General features: G+C 44.5%; 1 long non-coding RNA gene across 1 annotated transcript in view; it reads right to left on the bottom strand.

Moving 5' to 3' along the window:
• Positions 1–1,790: 1,790 nt before the first annotated feature.
• LOC103601825 overlaps positions 1,791–13,405 on the bottom strand; it is a 20,558-nt gene continuing 8,943 nt past the window's right edge. Inside the window, exons 3-6 of the long non-coding RNA XR_551479.1 lie at positions 10,171–10,208; positions 8,558–8,698; positions 8,186–8,341; positions 1,791–3,611 (exon numbers count right to left, since the gene is read on the bottom strand). This is a non-coding gene — a long non-coding RNA (uncharacterized LOC103601825). The remainder of the gene's footprint in view (positions 3,612–8,185; positions 8,342–8,557; positions 8,699–10,170; positions 10,209–13,405) is intronic.

The following is a 13,405-nucleotide window of genomic DNA, read 5'->3' as shown; positions in this document are numbered from 1 at the left end:
GGCTGAATCAGGCAACCGTTAAGTTCCTGCCTGGGATTCCTGTAATCCCTGTTTCATCCAGATACACTTGTCCCAGACAGCCAGACACTACTATAAACATATCGGCTGGTTCCCCAACTGGCCACACCAGACCTTATTGCCACTTCCATGCCTTTGTTTCTATTCTTCTAATGATTGTCCTCCAGATTACATCCTATATTTACATGTTTATATAGGGCATATTGTTTGTACCCTAAAAACTACAATGTGCATCGAAGTCTCAATTTTACTTACTTGCCTTTACTTATTTTCCTCCTAAACCACAGAACACTTTCACTTCATTTATCATTTATGTGGTACCTTATCATGTGTTGTTCACTCTTTAAATCTCAGTGGACGTCACTGTTACTGTTTCTGTCGTCAGTAGCTGTTTAGGTTTAGCTACATATCTTCACTCCTCGTTTCTTCTTTTTAAAATTACTTCTGGCGTTCCAAGGCTGCGCTCTAACCAACTGAGCCAAAGGGCCAGCCTTAACATTATGTTGGGGCTGGCGAGTTAGCTCAGTTGGCTAGAGTGCAGCATTGGAACGCCAAGGTTAAAGGTTCAGATCCCTGTACCAGCCAGCCCAGGGGAAAAAACATTAACTGAGACTTAATTCACCATTCTAAGTGTATAATTCAGTGGTTTTTAGTATATTCACAAGATTGTGCAACCATCACCACTATCTAATTCCATAATACTTTCATCACCCTGAAAAGAAATCCTGTACCCATTACTCCCTCCTCCCCGCAGCCCCTGACAACCCCTAACATACCTCTGTCTCTGTGGATTTGCCTGTTGTGGACATTTCATATAAACAGAATCACACAATATGTGGCCTTTTGTGTCTGGCTTCTTTCACTTAACAGTGTTTTCAAGGTCTGTCCATATCATAACATGTATCAGTACTTCATTCCTTTTTCTGGCTGAATACTCCATTGTAGGAATATATCGGTTTTTTGTTTATTATTTTTGGTGGCTGGGCAGGACAGGGATCTGAACCCTTGATCTTGGTGTTATCAACACCTCACTCTAACCAACTGAGCTAAACAGTGAGCCCCTAAATTTTATTTGTTCCTCTGTTGACGGGCGTTTGGGTTGCTTCCACTTTTTGGCTATTATGAATAATTCTACCATGAACATTTGTGTACAAGTCTTCATCCCTTCTCGCATCTAAGACCTTCCATCTGGGATCAATTTCCTTTTGCCTGAATTGCATCCTTTAGAATTTCCTTCGGTGAAGCTGATGGCAAACTTCCTTAGTTTTTACTTGTTTGAAAATTTGTTTGAATTCTAGGTTGTAAGTTATTTTCATTCAGCACGTTCAAGATATTCCACTGGCTTACGGCTTCCATTATTGCTGTCGAGAAGGCTGCTCTTAAGATTTTCCCCTATATTTGGCATTCCAAAGTTTCCTTGTGATGTATGTACAGGTGGATTCTGTTTTATTTATCCTAGTTGGGACTCTTTGGGCTTCCAGATCTTGTGAATTGGTGCCTCATCACTACTGAAATTTTTTCAGCCATTGTTTTTTCACATCCAGCCCTTGCCACATTCTCTTATTCTTTCTTTCTAGAACTGATTAAATTATGTTATTCCTTTTCAATGTCTCTCAAACTCTCTTCTTTTTTTGCCCCCCTTTTCTGCATTCTGGGTAATTTCTTCTGCTCTGTCTCCCAGTGCCTCTCTGGGATCCCACTTTCTCTAGGCTTTGGCCTGGAAATTCATCTCTCTTGTCAAATGTCTGTGATATTGTTGAGATGATTTTTTAAAAAAATCCTTTATCCAGCATTTGCACTTGTTTTCAGTGGGAAGGCTGATGTGAATTAACTTAGCCTATCCTTTCTGGAAATGTCTTACCCTCTTCCTCATTCCCCCTGCTCTATGTGTGTTCTCCTTTCCCTGCTGATCCACGTTGGAGCCATTCTCCAAGGGCTGCCTCCAGTTCCACCCCTTCCAGCAGCCCTTCCCTGCTGTCCCATCCCTGTCAAGCTTTCCTGCCGCAGAACTAGAACAGATCATCCATCCCTCATTCAGCAGCAGCACCTTGCGACTTCTCTTGCATTGTTTACTTATAACTTAGAGATTGATTTATTGTCTCCTACAGTGATGATCCACTCAGGGAAGGCAGGAATACCCCCCACCAGTGGCTCAAAGTGCCGGCGAATCAGGTGTGGTGGGGATGGTGGAGATTTGGGTTCAGTAGGTTTGAAGCAGCTTTTGGTGTCTGGCCAGGCATCTTGCGGTGCGGATTAAAACCCCTGACACATACTCTTACATTAAACCCCTATTTGGCTCCACGGGACCTCCTCCCCAGAGCTGGATGCTGCTAAGAGAGGGAGCTTGAGTCTGGAAACCCGGATCTCCCTGGGGTGGTACAGGAGGCTCGAAGGCAGCTGCATTGTCCCGGCACGACGATAGGTGGCAGCACACGCATTCACATTGCAGCCCTGGGACACGTTTGTGCACGTTGGGGTTGGGCAGGAACTTAGCAAGACACGAAGGAATGTGACTGCCCCAAAGTGGACCCTCTTTCAGTCCCCAAGACTCAAAACAGGATATGGTGACCGACCTCCCCTTCAACCCTGTCCTTGTCCCTTCTCCCCCTGGGCCCTGTGCTATGGAGGCGCCTCACAGAATTCCAGTTTCGGATCCAGTGTTGTTTCTTTGCCTGCCTAATTTTTTTTCCCCCCTATATAAAGATGACCGGTAAGGGGATCTTAACCCTTGACTTGGTGTTGTCAGCACCACGCCATCGCAAGTGACCCACGGGCCGGCCAGATCACTCACTTCTTTGAAGTGTCTTTTCTTTTTGCCTCTTGGCCACTTGAGGAATCTGTTCACTCTCTGTAGCCTTTTTCCTGCACTCTCAGTGATGCTCGGACCCCTCAATGAATCTCTGATCCTTCCCGATGCTCTGATCCTTCAATGATTCTCTGATCCCTCCCTCACTTGTTTGAAGTACCTGTTCTTTATGCCTCTTCACCACTGGAGGACTCTGTACACTCTCTGCACCCTTTTCCCTACTCTCAATCTTTGCCAGGCTGTTCTCCTGTGGTTGGACAGTTTCTAATTTCTTTAACAATATTTGGTGTTTAAGTTTGGGACCTAAAAGACTAGAATGCATAAGCATTGTAGTTTTTTCTTTCTTCTTAACCTCATCGATTTTTCTTCAATTTCCGTATCTAACAAGTTTTCGAGAAAATAGAGCTTCCTCGATTTATTTGTGTAGGGTGAATTGTTGGATTCAGGTATGAGAGAGGGGCTATTTGTATATTTTTCTTCAAGTAATCCAGGGGTGTTATCTTCATCCTGTACATTTGAAAAAAGCAGTTTAATGAATGGTAATAATGTTGTTGTATATTTTCTAGGTTACCCTTGGATAGATAAGATAATAGGTAATTTAGTGCATGTATAATTTCACTTTTATCATTTAGGTCTAGCTGCTCATTCACATTTGCCCCATTCATGCCAGTTATGTCTGAGGATGCCTTCTCTGGCTCAATCGTCAGCTCAGTGCTTGTGTTCTGCTTCCGAGCTTTTAATATCTTCATGAATCTTCCTTCTGGATTCTTTAGGGATGCCTCTTCAACTGTCGAAAGAGAAGAGACTACTTTTGATAAGGAAGACTCATAGAGCAGCTTTTTGTCAGGCCACAGCTATACATCCCAGTCAAATAAATTAGGAGTCAGCAAACATATGAGTGCCATTTAGAGAGGAGGAAAATAAACCAACACTTAAATCTATGAAATAGCAACAACAAAAGGAGAAAAAGGCATCACTTGAAAAAGTGGCCGCCTACTCAGAACATTCCATTGAGATTATTCCATTGGTCCCAATGGCCAATTGCCCAGTAGTCATGCCCAAGGCTTGAAGACAGATATTTCCCCCCAGTCAGCTGGCCTCTCTGCAGACCTTCCATGTCTCCTCACATTCAAGTGCCCCATACTGTCCTGCCTCATGTCCAGATGTAGTGCAAGTCTTCCAATCCCCACCTCTTTAGTGTGCTTTTGTTCTCACTACCATCATAGGTGACGATGATGAAAGGCAGTTCTCTGAGGGGAAAAAGGGCAGAGACACTAAAGCAGAAACCCCACTCCCCCTGCTAACAAACCTTCATCTGGACGTCTTTCTCCACCTACCAGCTCAGTTCCTTCACTTGGTCCCTGCTCCCATATAGCATAGCCCCCATAACAGAAGGCTCCAGGGCTGGCCCGTGGCTCAGTAGGGAGAGTGTGGTGCTGATAACACCAAGGTATGGGGTTTGATCCCTGTACCAGTCAGAAGCCAGAATAATAAAAAAAAAAAAAAAGAAAGTGAGGTCATATTGGAGTAGGGTAGGCCCTTCATCCAGTATGACTGCTGTCCCCAGGAGAAGAGAATGACACACACAGAAAGGAGAATGGCAAGTGAATAGAGAGACACAGTGGAGAACACCCTGTGACAATGGAGGTGGGGACTGGAGTAACATGTCCACAAGACAAGGAATGTCAACGTTGCTGGCAATACTAGAAGCTAAGAGAAAATGTGGAACAGATTCTTCTTTAGTATCTCCAGAAAGAACCAACCCTGCTGACTTCTAGATTTCGGATTGCCAGCCTCCAAAACTATCAGAGAATAAATGTCTGTTGTTTTAAGCCACCCAGTTTATGGTACTTTGTTACTACTGCTCTAGCAAACTAATACAAGTTGTTTGTGTCCCTTATATATTCTGGAAACTAGACACTTACCAGATGTATGATTTGCAAATAATTTCTCCCATTCTGTGGGTTGCCTTTTCACTTTCTTGTCAGTGCCCCCTGAAGCATAAAAGCTTTAAATTTTGATGAGTAGATAAAAATTTACCTATTTTTCTCTTCCATCTGCTTCTCGTGTTGTATTTAAGAAACCATTGCCTAAGCCAATGTCACAGAGATTTACTCCTATGTTCTCTGCCTTGTGAAGAGCTTTGTGGTTTTAGCTCTTACATTCAGGTCTATAATCCACGCCGAATTAACTTTTCTTGAAGGTGAGTAAGGAAGGGGTGCCACTTTATCCTGTGCACGTGGATGGATATCCAGTTGTCCCAGCACACAGGGTTTTTTGGCCCTGCTCATAGAGGGCTGCAGGTGAGGGAGGTATGGCGAGAAGGATGCCGACATCCTCCCTGGACACCTCTTTCTTTCTCCCTGCCTCTGATCAGGCTCCCGGGACCCCAGGTAGCCAGGCCCTGCCCCCTCCCTTCTGAGTCTGAGGTTTTTCACTGGCTGGGGGAAGAGGGAGGCAGTCGGGGGTCAGTGTGCTGTGGGAACGGGTTCTTGTTCCTTTTTTTCACTATTTCAAGTCCTCCCTGCTTTCTGTGCCTAATCATGGAAAAACAGAGGCAAGGAAGCTGGCTGTGCCACCCTAAGTGACTGCCTACACGGAGGAAATGAGTCACATGAGGTGAGGGACCAGTCCAGCTGTCTTAAGTGCCACAAACCTCACCCTGATGTTGCTATTTCCAGCCCCTAAATCAAGACTGCTCTCTCTGCTTGTAGACAAGGAAGAGGAGCTGGTCTGGGGCCGCCGGGAAGGGTTGGTTTGGTTTGGACATTTTAATCGATTCAAACGCTGTGGGTCTCCTAAAGCAGAGCATGGTGAGTTCTGATTCATGCGCCTGGGGGTGGGGGCTCACAGAACTGGGCCACCAGGGTTTCCTCCGTGGGACAATCAGAATTGGCAGGTGCTTCTTTCTGCCAGTGATGGGATGATGTGTTGATTGGGATGGCTACTGGGGACCACTGACAACACAGGATTCTGAACAAACTCTGCTTAGGTCATCAAGACCCAGGAAAACTCCCTGAGGAAAATGGGCAAAAAGAGCAGCTGCCCTACAACCAGGTGGCTGTCCTGGCAGTCACACACACCTGGGAAATCGTGTGATCTCCAGCCACTGCTTATGGCCCTGAGGGGAGAGATTGCTATCCCATAAGAGGCAGCTCAGGAGTCCTCCATCAGCTCCTCCTGGAAGCTTTCCTTACACATCCCCAGTCTGCAGCCCCCCATCCCCCAGCTGGGTTAGGCACCTCTCCTGGGTTCCTGTAATATTCTGTGCTTACCCCCACCCTAGCACCTATAAGCTGTTTGGAGCAATCATTTTTCTTGGTATTTCCTGCAAGTGCCTGGAACCGAGTCATAAAAGGAGGGAACCTGCACCAACCAGCTGACCAAAAATAAGGAGGGACTAAATCTTAACTGTCCAAAACCAGCTGACCAAAAATAAGGAGGGACTAAATCTTAACTGTCCAAATGTCTCTAAGGTAAAATAACAAAGCTGGATGGAAGGAACTGGAAGGAAGGAGACAAATGTGAATTTTAGGATTGTGGATGTTCACTGGTGAAGGCTTTTCTCTCCATTGAGGATATTCCTTGGTTGTGTTAACTTTTTCAGGCCATAACTATTTGAGAGCAGAGACAGCTATGACCATTTTTTGTTTGTATGTTTTTGGTCCCCTGATGGCCAGCAGGAGCTGGTTATTTGTTTAAATGTAAGTGAATGTGGCTGCCCAGCCCAGGTCTGCCCAAGTTGCTGGGGTGGGGCCAGGCCAACCAGCAGCCCCCTCAGGCTCACACCCCACACAGCCCCTTGAGGAAGCCAGCTGCCCCGAGGGACTTAACAACTACTGACTTCTACTCTTGCACACTCATTTAGGCAGTGGCAATGGCCATAACTATTTGAGAGCAGAGACAGCCATAACCATTTTTTGTTTTTGGTCCCCTGATGGCCAGCAGGAGCTGGTTATTTGGTTAAATGTAAATGTAGCTGCCCAGCCCAGGTCTCCCCAAGGTGCTGGGGTGGGGCCAGGCCAACCAGCAGCCCCCTCAGGCTCACACCCCACACAGCCCCTTGAGGAAGCCAGCTGCCCCGAGGGACTTAACAACTACTGACTTCTACTCTTGCACACTCATTTAGGCAGTGGCAATGTGGAGTTACAGATGCCGTTTGTCCCTGCTGTGTGTCAGGCCCTGTGCTAGGCCTTTTACACATTCTTACCCTCCATCCAAGAAGTCTGATGTCAAAGGACACAATGACAACAGATTTAGTTAAAGATCTCTATTGCAGCAGCACTTCATTCCCTAAAATGAAATGTGTCCCAGTGAGCTGAGCAAAATGGGCTGATGTTAATAGACAGAAGAGGGCTGAAGACAGCAAAACAAGAAAGTAGCTCAGTTATTTCAAAGTTACTTTTCCTGAAAGGTGGGGACAGGAAGACAGAACTATAGAAAAATGACTAGTTTACATCAGGATACTTTTGGCTGTCTCTTTTGTGTCAGGATTAAAGCAAAATGACCTTCTGTATCACACCTATTGCAGATTTAAAGTGTCCTGTTGAGAAAATTGCCTGTTACCTCTTTCTCCTGATTTCTCAGAATGTAGAACACAACCTAACTGACATGGAATTTACCAGGGGTGACTCCATTTTGAATTTTAGTCTTGTCTGTTGGGGCCTAGTGCAGGAATTTAGTCCAAAACAGCGGCCTCCTACAATTTTTATTTAACATTGGTTAATGGCAAATTGCGATTAGAACCCTCGGTGGTCCTGTGTAGATATATCCCCGTGATGCTCAGGCCAGACCCTCACAGCCTGAAGGACAAGTGCGGCAGGAGGGTCTTCCCCTTTTGAAGCTCTTCCAGTTCTACTTTTCACCACAAAGACGGTAGATGTGGGGCTGGGACAGGAAAGGGGTGGAGGGGCAGAGGAGCCGTGGCAGGTCCCAGGACCTGAATGTGAATTGTGAGCTCCTGCTTCCTGGTCCCTGCGGATTCTTGGCACCTTCAGCTGCAGTGTCCACATCACACCCTCAGCTCTCTACTTGAATCAGCCTTTCATTCGCACCCCATGCCCTCCCGATCCCACAGGGCCCTGGCTTTCTGTGCTGCTTTTGGTGAATAAACTGCCCTCACCACCCACTCTGGACCCACCTGTCACCAGGCCCAGGTATGGCTGCCCGCCCCCTTGCAAAAGTAGACCTTCAAAAGGACCACTGGCTCCCGTGAGAGATCCCACCTTCAGTCTCACTTTGCTTGCCCATGGCCCTGGGTATTTATATATAAATATTTAACTATTTACATTTTAATTTCTTACAATATGGCTAGAATTGCTTATGAATTTTATATGTTTCAATAAAAAAAAAGTATTTTCCCCGCAGTGCTGAAAGGTGACAAAATAAGATTTGCAGGTGGCCTGAGGCAGGACGGGGTCACTCTGTGTTCCCCTCGGGCACCTCGCTTTCCTCTCCCTCATCAGTCCTGTCTATGCACACATAGTCCTCCCTGTTCGGGCTGATTCACGGAGCGCCCTAGGATAAGAAAAACAATGTCAAGGCTTTTACTCTTGATAACAGCAACTAACAAGCTGGCCAGTTAACTCAGCTGCTTAGAGCACAGCCTCACATCACCGAGGTCCTAGCTTCAGATTCCCTTACTGACCAGCCACCAGAAAAATAAAATTAAAATAAACGTTCATTATCTCCTCATTGTAGATAACAAATTTTAAATTGTTCCCAATCATTTACCCTCTATTCTTGTACCTCTCATCCTCATCTGAAGACTTCTTGTCATGCAGCTTTTTGGCCATGTTTTTCTGGCGGGTAGTACTCGGCGGTTTATATATAATCCCTAGGCCACAGCGGCTTCCTTAACAGGAAAAAGCCTTTCTAGAAAAGAAAAGGGGAAATATTAATGCTGCATTTCCCCTGCTATCTCTGGGCACAGGAGTGAATCCTTCTCAAATTTACGTGAGAGTGATTTTTCTCTGAGCATTTCCTATGCCACAGAAATCTGAAAAAGCCCCTTGGGGGAAAACATACACACAAGACAATTAGTCATGCCATTTTCCATGTCTCTCACAGTGTACATCTCTGGTCTTATTAGGACTAAATGTGCATCTCAGTCCATAATCACAATGAGTAAATCACCACAGAGCAGGGACCTTCAAAAAAAATTTCATGCATGCTGGGCTTCCAGAAGCTCTCTGTGTCTGTCAAAAGGTCCTCACAATGTCTCTGGGGAGAACTCTGTATGCGGCATGGAGTACAGGCAGGACTTTCAGCCCCATATACTTCCTCGACCAAGTGCCCTCGTGCAGTGAACAAAGTGCACAGCCACACTGGGCAGAAGTGTCTGCTGTCTCCAGAAGCATTTTACATCAGTCCCTTTCAGACTGTCTCACAAGTGTCATCTGCTGGGGGGTGGTGGATGAGGTGCCTCTGTTTTCCTAGCTGCTTTATCCTAGAAGTTGAATCACATCAAGCAAATGCCTGGGTTCAACTAGCCAGGTTATCGACCCCATTGATTTTAATACTGCAGGCTGTCACTGATGAGTGAGTGGGTGGTGGAACCAGTTTAAAGGACATGGCTAGCACTAAAACACAAGATATTCTTTCTGAATACAAACAGAATATGAAAAAATCAGAGTGCATCATTTCAGAAACTACCTGTGTCTATATATGTGTGTACTGATTCGTGACATAAAATGTAGCTCATAGCCCAAGCCCAAGTAAAATCAATGGAGAAATCCCCCGCCAGGAAAAGAATCAGCCTCTTCTTATACTCACTACAGTGTGATCATGGGGCAAGATATTTTCCCTTTCTCCTTCTCCATTTCCTTATAATAAAAGGAAGAGACAAACTACTGTCTGAGGTCTCTCCTAGTTAAGCTCTATGAGGTTTGGATAAAAGGAATAGAGAGTGGGGCCACAAATCCAGTAGGATAAGAAGGTAGGTTTTCCTGCCACTTTAGAGGAAGGACTCATGTATTCTACCTCCTATGAGCCTTGAATTACCTCAATATTATGTGGCCTTCCCGACCCCCCTTCTCCAGAGCCTCCAAGAAGGCCTCTGGTCTGGCCTGGGCCCACTCCCCGGCAGAAGGAACAGGTACCACCAAAGCCTCTACCCTGCTACCCTTTCTTGGCAGGACAGCAGGTGCATCCTTACTAGTCACTGCTAACTCAGCTCTGCCTGGGGAACTAATGTTGCTGGGGTCATGCAGAGCCCTGGGTTAAGGAAGTATTCTTCCTGCCTCTGGCAGTTTTCTCACTGCAATTGAGGGAATTGAAATAGATAAATGTTAAGTTCTTCTCTAGTTCTAAAATTCTAGTTTAAAAAGTGCCAGATTAATACTTACCCTGGGGACCCATCTGGGTCTTCTCTATGAGAATAAATCTGTTTTGGAAAAAAACAGGACTGTGATTATCCATCACAGTGACCACTATCTCCAAATATTTATTCATTCCTTTTATTTATTTGCAAATCTTTATTCATTCCTTTTATTTATCTGAAGTCTTATCTACCTGGTGAGATAACTTTTTGGGGAACATGAACTCTATCCTGTTCAATAGTTCTTTCATTCTTCTACAGTACCTAGCTTAGGGTCTTGCATGCAGTAGGAAAAAAAGGAAACATCTGTAACTTGATAAAAGTATCTCCCAGAAACCTAAACAACAGCTTGGTTTTAAAGTCAAGAACAAGAGGATGACACCTATTATGACAGCTACCATCATCATTGTTGATTTGAGGTCCTAATAAATGCAATAAGAAAAGTAAACGGGGTATAAGGATTGGAAAGGAAGAGATAAAACTATCATTATTTGCATATGAAATGATGGAAAATATAAAAAGCCCAAGAGAAACAACTAAATCTTTACTGGAAGGAACAGAATTCAGTAAGGTGGCTAGGTACAAAATCAAGCCATCAGTATACAAAACTTCAATAGCTTTCCTATGTACCCCGAATAATTAATTACGAAATGGAAGAATGATCCCAATTACAGCAGCAATAAAAGTGTAAAACACCTAGGAATAAACATTTAAAAAGATGTGTAGGATCTATGTGATGAAAACACAAACTCTTCTCAATGATGTTAAGAAGATATAAATACGTGGCATGAGATACCATGGTCCTAGAATGTTGTAAAGATGTCAATTCTCAGATTAATCTACAAATTCAATGTAATCCTATTCAAATCCTGAGACAGTTTTTTACAAGATTTGTGCAGCTGGCATTTGGTAGTGAAAATGGGCAAGAATAGCTATGAAAAGTATGAAAAAGAAGACCAAAGAGCACGAGCTTGCCGCGTATTGAGACATACCTCTTCCTGCAATAAAGTCAGGAAGTAGTGGAGACATGGGAACTTGCTAGGGAGTTTGTAACTGGTAAATCACTTCAAAGAGCAATCTGGCAGTTTCTAAATGGGATATGCCTATACTCTGAGAACAAGCGAATTATGTAGTGTGATCCTGGTACTGGCACAGGAAAAGACAACTGGATCAAAGAAGAGAGGAGTCCAGGTAAAGATGGTGTTTTACATCACTAAAGAAAGAATGGACCGTACAATAAAAACTGCCTTAAAGCAACTGAATATTCATGAAGGGACAATTAAGTTAGACTCTCTACCTAAAACCACACTAGAAGCCAAGAAATTAAACAAATTCCAGATGGATTGAAAAATATAAATAATATAATGCTAGAAAAGTACAAAAAGAAATTATCAGAGACTGTTCCGTCAAGTGACAAAGGCCTCTAATAAGACTCGCACCCCGTAAGCCACAGGCTAGGGCCGCAGATGCAACAGCACAGACGATGAATTCCCTACTCTTCACAGCCTTTGGCCCTTTCTCCACTAGACTGTCTTCTCTTGCTGGTTTATAAAACTCTTTATATTAAATATATTAATCCTTCCAATGGTTTCCATTGTACTTCCATGTTTCAAATATTTCCCAGTGTTTCTTTTTAGTCTTTAAGGAGGCAAAACAGAGTGGCAGTGAGGTGCGCAGGCTTTGCAGTCAGGGGAATCTGGGTTCTGCTTTTGGTTTTGCAATGGTGGCCTTAACTTGCTGTCCTTCCTCTCTAGAGTGGGATGATAATCTCCTCCTCACAGGACTGTTGTGAGGATTAAATCATATGATACATGGAAAACTCTTTGTCCTGGGCTCAGCATATTAACTGCTAAGTTTGCTGGTGGTGTCGCAGACAAGGTGGGCAAATCTAGCAAAGGCTTCTGCTGTGATACAGGCTTAGAAAGCTCTTCTCCACTGCAAGATTATAAAAACTACTGCTTCTATTTTCTTCTAATATTTTTACATTTTCTTTTTTTACATTTGCTGAAATATGTTTAAGGTGAGAATAGGGGTCTGCCGTTATTGTTCCTTAAATACTTAGGTGCTCTGTTAGCATTTATTCATTTTCTCCCACTGATTAGAATATTAAAAGGTGACATTTCAAAAGTCTTAGGAACACACAGGTCTGTATATTGCTGGACTCTGCTTACTACAAAGAAACACTAGGTTGCATTATTCCTCATTGTGGAACTGACATAATGCCTCATCTCTCTCTTCCTTTGCACACCTCTATTGTCTACTACGGGTGAAACACTGCGTGCTCCCTGTCTTCACATAGCTTACCATCTAAGTGAGAAAAGGAAGTAACGACAACGTGTAAATAAACACAGATACAAGGTTACATTCTATACAGAAACTTAAAGCAATATAGGAGTTGATAGAAATTTCAAAAACAAAAAAGGCCACATGCCACCAGGACATGCAGAAGGTACTGACTGGGCTAATGGCTAATGACCATCTTCCCAGAGGCCTCTGCAAACTGACCCCAGCTGGTCCCTGCCTCCTAGGCTCAGAAATCAGACTCTGTCCTCGCCAAGAGAGAACTCCCTCTTTCCGCTCAGAGCAGTCTCACCTTATCGATATCACAGGACTGACTGAAAGTGAGAATGCTAGATTATGACTTGACAATGAGAAATATATCTTATTCCACAGACAGAACACCTGTGTCGACTCAATCAGTGAATCGCCCCTCTGGAGAGAGGGGCCTCCACGGCGCACTGAAGCACAACCTGAAGGCTAATGTGAGAACAGAATCAGAAAAGGAACCGGCTGACTCCAGTGTTTAATGGAAAGGGCTGAGGTGGCCGGACTCACTCATCCCCCCAGGTGCAGCCTTGCCAGGCCGACCCCACATCTGCCGCCTGAGATGCCACCTCAACTCACGCACAATGTCAGGTGGGCACTGCCCTTGCTGGGCCCTTCCTCGCCTTGTCTGTGCTCTCACTACTGGCCAGCCCTCTGATGGACGTTTTTCTTTAGATACATTAATACGTCCAATGCGGTTCAGCTCACGTTTGTAGACCAGGGACCTTCCTTACACCTCTGCTCTGCTCCACTATGTGTGGAACCCTTGATGTTTCTCTCTTGGATAGCCATCTTTCAAAAAAAGTTTTACCACATTTTTAAGTTCTCAGGGGAGGAGGAATGCCTCACTATGGACTCCAAGAAATGGTGACAAATTTCACGGAGGGACTAGGCCCAGGAGGGCTGGAGTATTCAGGGATGGCTTCGTGAAGAAAGAT

The sequence above is a fragment of the Galeopterus variegatus genome, unplaced genomic scaffold (genome assembly GCF_000696425.1).
Source record: "Galeopterus variegatus unplaced genomic scaffold, G_variegatus-3.0.2 Scaffold3897, whole genome shotgun sequence".
Classification (NCBI taxonomy): domain Eukaryota; kingdom Metazoa; phylum Chordata; class Mammalia; order Dermoptera; family Cynocephalidae; genus Galeopterus; species Galeopterus variegatus.
This window is presented reverse-complemented; position numbering and strand designations above follow the sequence as displayed.